The sequence below is a fragment of the Dasypus novemcinctus genome, chromosome 11, assembly GCF_030445035.2.
Source record: "Dasypus novemcinctus isolate mDasNov1 chromosome 11, mDasNov1.1.hap2, whole genome shotgun sequence".
NCBI lineage: Eukaryota > Metazoa > Chordata > Mammalia > Cingulata > Dasypodidae > Dasypus > Dasypus novemcinctus.
Window position 1 is genome coordinate 21448716 of NC_080683.1, and position 8028 is coordinate 21456743.

Below are 8028 nucleotides of genomic sequence, written 5' to 3' on the forward strand. Positions count from 1 at the left end.
AAAATCCCAAAATATAAGCAGGGTTTAGCATTAGAAACTATATCCTAATGCTATTAATCTATGTCTACATTCTGTCAAAATAATCAGCCCAAACTGAAAAGTTTTGGTAATGGATGGTGGTGATGGTAGCACAACATTGTGAATGTAATTAAAAGCACTGAATTATATATTTGAATGTGGTAGAAAGGAGAAATTTGGGGTTATATATATGTTACTGGGATAAAAGTAAAAAAACAAAACAAAACACAGGACTATACAACAGTAAACCATAATGTAAATGGACCATACTCTCATCAATTGTAACAAATGCACTAATATAAGGGGTTAATAATAGGAGGAATATGGGAACTCTATTTTCTGTATGACTTTTTTGTAAAACTTCAATTTCTCTAATAAAAACAAAAATAATCAGTTTATCTTATTTTTCTAAATATCTCTCGTTTTAAAAAATATTAATCACAATTTCGTTTATTGTTTCAAAAATATAAGCCTAAATTATATCATTATAAAACAAGACCATGTACTGGATTAAGCATGTTTCATTTCTAGATCTAACTATATGTCAGGCCATTTAGTATCCTTGATCCTTTCCTTTTTTAAAAATAAGAAAGATGATTTTAAAGTTTCATCCGGGTTTAACTATTTTTTAAAAATTCTGTTATATTCTCTAAGGTTCAAGGTACTGATTTCAATGCCTATTTCTGCTTCTTTTGTTATGTTTAATGGATCAAGAATGAAGGACTCTTGCAACAATAAAGAGAACCATCATGGATCTTTAGGTTTACAAGTCAATGGGACTATATAGAGTAATATAGTCACTGAGATTTGACAAGAATACAAGAGTTTCTTATGAGGTGAATTTTAACATAATACTTAGGTGTTCTAAGATACCAACATCTCATTTCATCTTTTAATATTCTTCTTATTTCAGAGATGTAGCCACTGCTCTGAATTTTTCTAAATACTGCAAGTCTGACTTCTTTGTTGTCTTACCTTGTAATAAAACTAATATTAGAACTTTTAGTTTAATGCTACACTGTACCATGATACTAAAACCACATTCATTAGATGGCTTTTTAAATTTTCAAAGTAGGTACCTGTGCTAAAGTGAAATCCATAGAAGACCAGGGAAATGGGAAGTCATACCAAGAAATCCCTCTAGAGATAGCCCCAACTGAAATTGGGACAAATTTTAAAATCTTTCCCTTTATAAAGGATTGATCAGTTCTGTTGGTATGAACTATTCTTACTAAACAATTATTTAACTGAATCTGTCCAAAGTTTAATCATGTTATCTATTTTTCTTATTAAATTGTGTTTTTGGTCTTTGAGCTATAAATCAAGGTCTGGCAGACTCTACAAAATATATCTGTTTGAAATTTTTAAATATATTGAGGGAATCATTCTAACTCTGAATAAATATTTTTACTTTAATTCCTCAAAAAGTATATAAAACTATATTTTTAAAAACTACTATTTTTACTGGAATAAATATATAAAATGATCTTAATAAAACACATTGTTATTCTCATCTAATTCTTTTTTTTTTTTGAGTACTAATTTTAGTTTAATTCTGAATTATGTGGTTGGTCTAATAGTTGATATATGTTACCTTAGAGGTGAAGTATAACATTTCTAATTTAGAAATAAAATTTCAACTTCCTATGAGTTCCACAATAACCATTTTAATTTGCTTTCCTTCTTTCAGCAGACAGCTCACAGAGCATTTTGACATTGAGGACATATTCCAAGAAATGTTCTGGAAAGCACTCACCTAATAAATACTGTATTCTTTTCTGTGTTCCAGCACTCCATTTCCTACCATCTCGAAACGATATTTTAAAAATTCTACTTAATATCAAGAAAAGCTACAATTTGCAAGAAATTGGAACTGTGCATCACAATAAAAGTCCATGTTGAGCCATTCTTTCCCAATGGGGAATAAGTTTTTCTCTTATAAGCCATTTATGTCCTCAATTGCCAAAACTTCTACAACTCTGGGTATTCAGTTGCCAGCAACTATGAAGTTGCTATTTTGGATTGACTGAAAGGAGGAAGATAAAGTGTTGCCTTCGAGACATTTTTTAAATGTTTATTTTTAAAATATATAAACATATATTTACATATATTTGGCAAGTTAACTAACTGCATATCTTGAGATTGCAACAATTTTGCTTTCACATTTCAGGTCAATTTATGTAATAGTTTCTCTATTCCTTCTAGGTTAATAATACTTTATTATTACTTTTTAAAAGAGAATGTCTTCCTTTACAGAAACCCGAGGATATAATCCCTAATCATGAGACTTTAAAATACACACACAGTGCTGATGTGCGCAAGGAGTGCCGTGCCACGCAGGGGTGTTCCCGCGTACAGGAGCCCCACATACAAGGAGAGCCGCCCCGCATGAAAGAAAGTGTTAGCCTGCCCAGGAGTGGCAGCCACACGCATGGAGAGCTGACACAACAAGATGATGTAACAAAAAAAAAACACAGATTCCTGGTGCCACTGATAAGGATAGAAGCAGTCACAGTGAATGGACACAGAGAACAGACAACTAGGGCAGGGCGGGGAGGGAAGGGGAGAGAAATAAATAAATAAAATAAGTCTTTAAAAAACAATAACCAAAATGTTTCTATGATATAGATTAAGAGATCAGTTACATAACTATATTTTATCAGAGCAGGATATTTTGTCATTGTTTTTAACAAATTTAGATATGGCATAATAAATACTAGGTATATATATATATTAAATGTGTTAATAACACACTAAATATGTTCATTTTGCTATTTTGACCTTGCAGTCATAATGATCTGTTCTGTATAGTTTTTTTAAATGAGGCAACAATTAGTATAGCTTCATTTTTTTCAAATCAAACTCTCCAGCAATAATCTTTATCATTTAACAGCAAACACCTAAAACAGCAGTACCCTGCTTAAAGGAAACCAACATTTTATAATTGGAAATATTTTCTTCCAGTTTTAGGTCATCATTAAAATTCAGTTATACTGAAGCAGTGTTTGAATGAACAATTTGATATTATAAATATTTATCTTCTCACCTACATCTGCTCTCTCCCATTGTTAGAGAGACCAATTCACTCTTTTGACCAAAAGAAACCAAGAGTTTCTTTTGAAACCAATTTCTAGTTCTAATTCCCTTCTTAAAAACAAAAGATAACAGCATTTTTCAGGGCCTGAATATCTGAAGATCCTTCCTTGTGCAAATACATTTTTTTTTGAGAGGGAAAAAAGAGAAAAAAGCAACAAGAACCCTGCCCTTTCCCTTCCCAACTGTATGTCTCCTGGTGGTAGAAATCAAATTCATGTTTGTTTGTTTTTTTAATTTTGGAGTGCTTTTTTTTTTAAAGATTTTATTTTATTTATTTATCCCCCCACACACACACTTTGCGGCTTGCTTGCTGTCTGCTCTCTATGTCCATTCATTGCACATTCTTCTATGTCTGCTTGTCTCCCTTTTGTTGCATCATCTTGCTGTGCAGCAGCTCTCCACGGGCGTGGGCTGTCAGCTCTCCGAAGCCGTGGGCCAGCTGGCCTTCACAAGGAGGCTTCCCAGGGCCTCCCATATGTTAGCTGGGAGCCCAATTCATTGAGCCACATCCCCTTCCCTCAAATTCACTTTTAAGAGTTCGTAATGGACTTTTCTTGAATGCAAGTTTCTCTACAAAGCAGCATGTTTTCAGGAGTGTGCAACACGAAGGGAATGCCATCAAGCTAACTCACGCGATTTGCAAAATACAGTTGTTTTTTAAGGTAAGGCAGACATTTTAATATTTATGTAATTAAAGTCCAAATAAACCTTTCTCCAGGACAAACTGTTACAACTTTCTACCCAAGCACTCTGAAATTTGGGTTCTTGATGTTATCCATGATATTCAAAATTATGCCATATATATGAAAGTGTTGAAATCTCATATATCTGTGCTCTATTAGTCATTCTATTTGCTCTTTTATGGCGAGAACATGTTTCTCAAAATTTCTACTAATTCAGTCTGTAGGTGAGCATTACTAATTTTCTTTCTTATTTTCATTATTTGTATGATAGCCTCCTGGGTTCTTAATATTCTTAGTTGAACTATTCCTTTATTCTCTTCTCTTGTCCTTTCTGTAGTGAGCGGTGAGTGTCCAATCAAGATTATTTTACCCCTTTCCTGAACTTTGGCCTTTTTTATTAAACTGAACTCCTCCTTCACAGAGAAGAGGGTACCTTCTGTAAAGTCTTTGGGGAATTGACTTGATGTTCAAACAATAAAACTTGCCATTTAAGCTTTGGGAAAGCTACTAAAGACCTTTCTGCAATGAGAAGCCCAGAACTTAGGATTGTTGGTATATGACCACAGCAACCAAGACTTGCCAATTATATACCTACTGTTTCTTTCCTAGGTAATAAGTTATTTTGGAACTTCCAAGGGATCTATGGAGTAGGGTAAACCATAAAGTCCATCTATGCTCAGCATTAGGGAATTCAGTTGTAAGTTTTAGAGTTTCAAAGCTGATTTTCTCTCTGGGTCTTTGATTCCATGCAAACAACACTGCCAGCTGAAAAGATGTGACCTCAAAATCATATTGACCTACTTCATTTTTAATGTAATAATTCAGTTTGACATGAGATGATGCCAACTTAATTTTCTACCACTATGATTTTTTTTTTTTGTAAAATTCTTCTACTTCAGGTACAAGATCCTCCAGTTCAGTGGGAAGTGAGACAAACACTTTCTCCGAGCTTCTTGACCAAGCACCAGCACTCAGTACTTTTCTATTCACTGAATCAGCTGGTAAAGCCAACTTGTTATTTTTATGCATTTCCTTAAAAGCTTGGTTCAAGTTCTTCAGATACCTTTATGTCCTAAAACTCTAACAAGCTTATTTACATAATCTGCTGGCATACCAACCTGTCTTAGCCACGCTACCATATTCTCCTCAATTTCACTATCAGCAAAAATGTCTAATACAAGACTTCGTGTCAAATGAGCTTTGTGATATTTCAAAAAAAAGTCTTCGTTTTGTACATATATAAGCACCAAGAGCATTTCTTTAAGCTTTGTTTCAATTTCTTCAGAGGCTGGTTTTTGCTCAGTGGTGTTTCTTTTAGCAACATGTAACAGTAATTGGCAGGCAGTTCAGGGCATTTTGATTCAGGCTGTTTTTAATCCCCACCCCTTTCTGCTTCAAATGTAATTCAAGTTTAAATATGGTAGCATCATTAACAGCTGCTTTATATGCCTTATCTCTTGCAGTAAGAAATCGTGGATCATCTTGAAAAGCTTCTTTGACAAGTTTACTAAATCTATTAGTGTAAGTAATTGCTCAACATATTTCTCAGAGTCAGTAATAATAGTTTCAGCAGCTGCTACTATATCTGCCAAGCCAGCACTAATGAGATGTTCTTCCAAGTCTTTCAACATTAGCTCTATCCCATTAGGAACTTTGTCCATCAACAAAAGCATTAAATGTAATTTTTCAGTTTCATTTTGCTTGATCTTGCCTTGTCACTCTCCTAAGATAGGTTCTTTAAAGGATGTCATTAGGTGTATTAGTCAGCCAAAGGGGTGCTGATGCAAAATACCAGAAGTTGGTTGGTTTTTATAAAGGGTATTTATTTGGGGTAGGAACTTACAGATACCATATCATAAAGGATAAGGTACTTCCCTCACCAAAGTCTATTTCCATGTGTTGGAGCAAGATGGCTGCTGACATCTGCAAGGGCTCAGGCTTCCTGGATTCCTCTCTTCCCAGGTCTTGCTTCTCTCTGGGCTAAGGGTTCCTTTCTTCCCAGGGCTTGCTTCTCTTTCCTCTGTGTGATTACTTTCGGGGGCTCCAGCTTATGTCTTCAGCATCAAACTCCAACATTAAAAACCCCCAATATAAAAAAGCTGCAACTCAGGCCTCTGCTCTATGCCTTTTATCTCTGAGTCTCCACCCACCAAAGGGTAGGGACCCAACACCCTACTGACTTGTCCCAATTAAAGCCCCAATCAGAATTTAATCATGCCCAGGTACAGACCAGTTTACAAACATAATCAAATATCTATTTTTGGAATCCATAACTCATCAAACTGCTACACTAGGGCATTTACAAAACATTCCATAAGTGCTTCAACAGATTTACATTTTCGCCATGTTTCTAAATAACTCAATACTCATTTTTTTCTTCTAATTTAGCATCTGCATATTTCATATAATTCTGTACACCATTTGTTGCAAATACGAGAGTGCCTGTGTTCTATAAAATGTCTCTGTTGAATCCAAGTATGCCTTCTCAAAATTGGCACTATAAATTTGAAGTTTAACCTCCCGATTAGAACAAAGGTTTATAGGATTCTTACAACAATTATAAGCTGAGGACCAAAAGTGTCTCCTAATCTTTCAGCATGTACTAGCTTCATTGCACTATCTTGGAGTCTGTTTTTTTTTTTTCATATTTGATAAGATTGACTCATTTCATGTATCAAGCATGAGTTTTCAAACAATACTGTCTTCCTTATTTGATTCTTTATTGCTGTCCTGTTTACCCATTAAAGTAATCTCTAGTTAACGGAAAGGTTTAGGTAAAATATCACACTGTGTAAAGAATTTTCACCACTGGACAATACTCGCTTTCAGCAAAGCTGTATTATCTTGATGGTTCAGTACTAGTGCCTGTGCTTGCCTAATAAACTCTAGAATATCTTCTTTTAAAGATTGATGAATTTTTGCTGGGCCTTTGTCATCCCAGAGACAGACTACATGCACATCCAGAACAGGTCAAATCGTTGTTTCGTAACAGATTCCTAGCGTAAAAGCCTCATCCATAGAACGCATGAAATTGCATCTGTCTTCAATTGAAGAGAACCTTTATTCTTTAACAGATTACACGTCACCAAGTTCCTTCAACATAAATTCTCGTGAGACAACACGGAGATTTCGTGGGATTCCGAGACTGGCCACAACTGGAGGCCGCATGGGTCCTTGGGCCAGCGCAAGGGGTGCGGTGGGCTCGGGGAAGCGTGCTGGGCGCTGACCTCGTCCCGGGCACCGGAGTTTCCTCCCGGTTTCCCCTGCATGGTGACCAGAGCTTCCCTACAAGGAAGAGCTCTTGCAAACACTCAGGGAGACCAGAAAGGCAAACCGGGAAAGGGTGATGGGAGCAGACTCCAAGTGCAGAGGGAAGCATGGACACCTCCAGCCGTCCCCTTTGGATCAGCCTTAAAGGTTACACCCTCTGTGGTCACTGGCAATGAATTTAGCCCTTGCCGAATTCTTAACTAATATAGGTTTACTATGTTTTTGCTTTGATTTGCAAAGCTTTTTGTTTTTTTTTTTTTCCTGAGGTTAAATTCCATGTTGTGTTAGGGGAAAGCATGCACTCAGGCTATAGAAAACACTTTCCTTAAAATGTATATCTTCTTATTCATTATTAAATCCTTTCCTTCTGATCTTGTAAGCACAGGGTTTGGGAATAGTCCTTTATCCTTTAAAGAGCAAACTTTGGAAAACAAACAAACTCCTCTATGAGCTTCTCTTTGTACTCAGATCTGATACTGAAGGAGAAACAAAGTAGATTACTGTCAGATGAGCCAGAGAATGTGTTTGAAATACAGATTCTTCTTGGTTGATACAGACTACTGTAACATCAAGCCAGATCACTGGCTTGATCACTCGCTCAAGTTTGAGAGTTGAACATCACCTGAATGAGAGCTGTGTTTAAAATAAATTAAATAACAAGAAAAGCCTGCACTTACAAAAACCCTTTGTGATTGAAATGCTCCCTCATGTTGAAGGCTATACAAAGGTCTTATAAAGCATTAGAAAACGCAATATAAGCTTAAGATATTATTCCATAGTAATGAAACAGTAATGCATGATAGGCCTAACGGATATTTTCATTTGCAAGGCATTTTTTCATATATCTTAAAATTTAATCTCATTCAATTTTCTTTGGCTATGAGTCATTTCTACCTATTCACTTAAAGCTACTCTCAAATGATTAGTTTTACCCCATGAATGCAAAAAAGAAGGTTTTATA

The 8028-nt window shown here is 35.5% G+C and overlaps 1 pseudogene; it reads right to left on the reverse strand.

The window, feature by feature from the left end:
• Positions 1-3904: 3904 nt before the first annotated feature.
• On the reverse strand, positions 3905-7176 carry LOC101415493 (cullin-5-like; annotated as a pseudogene).
• Between the last annotated feature and the right edge of the window lie 852 nt (positions 7177-8028).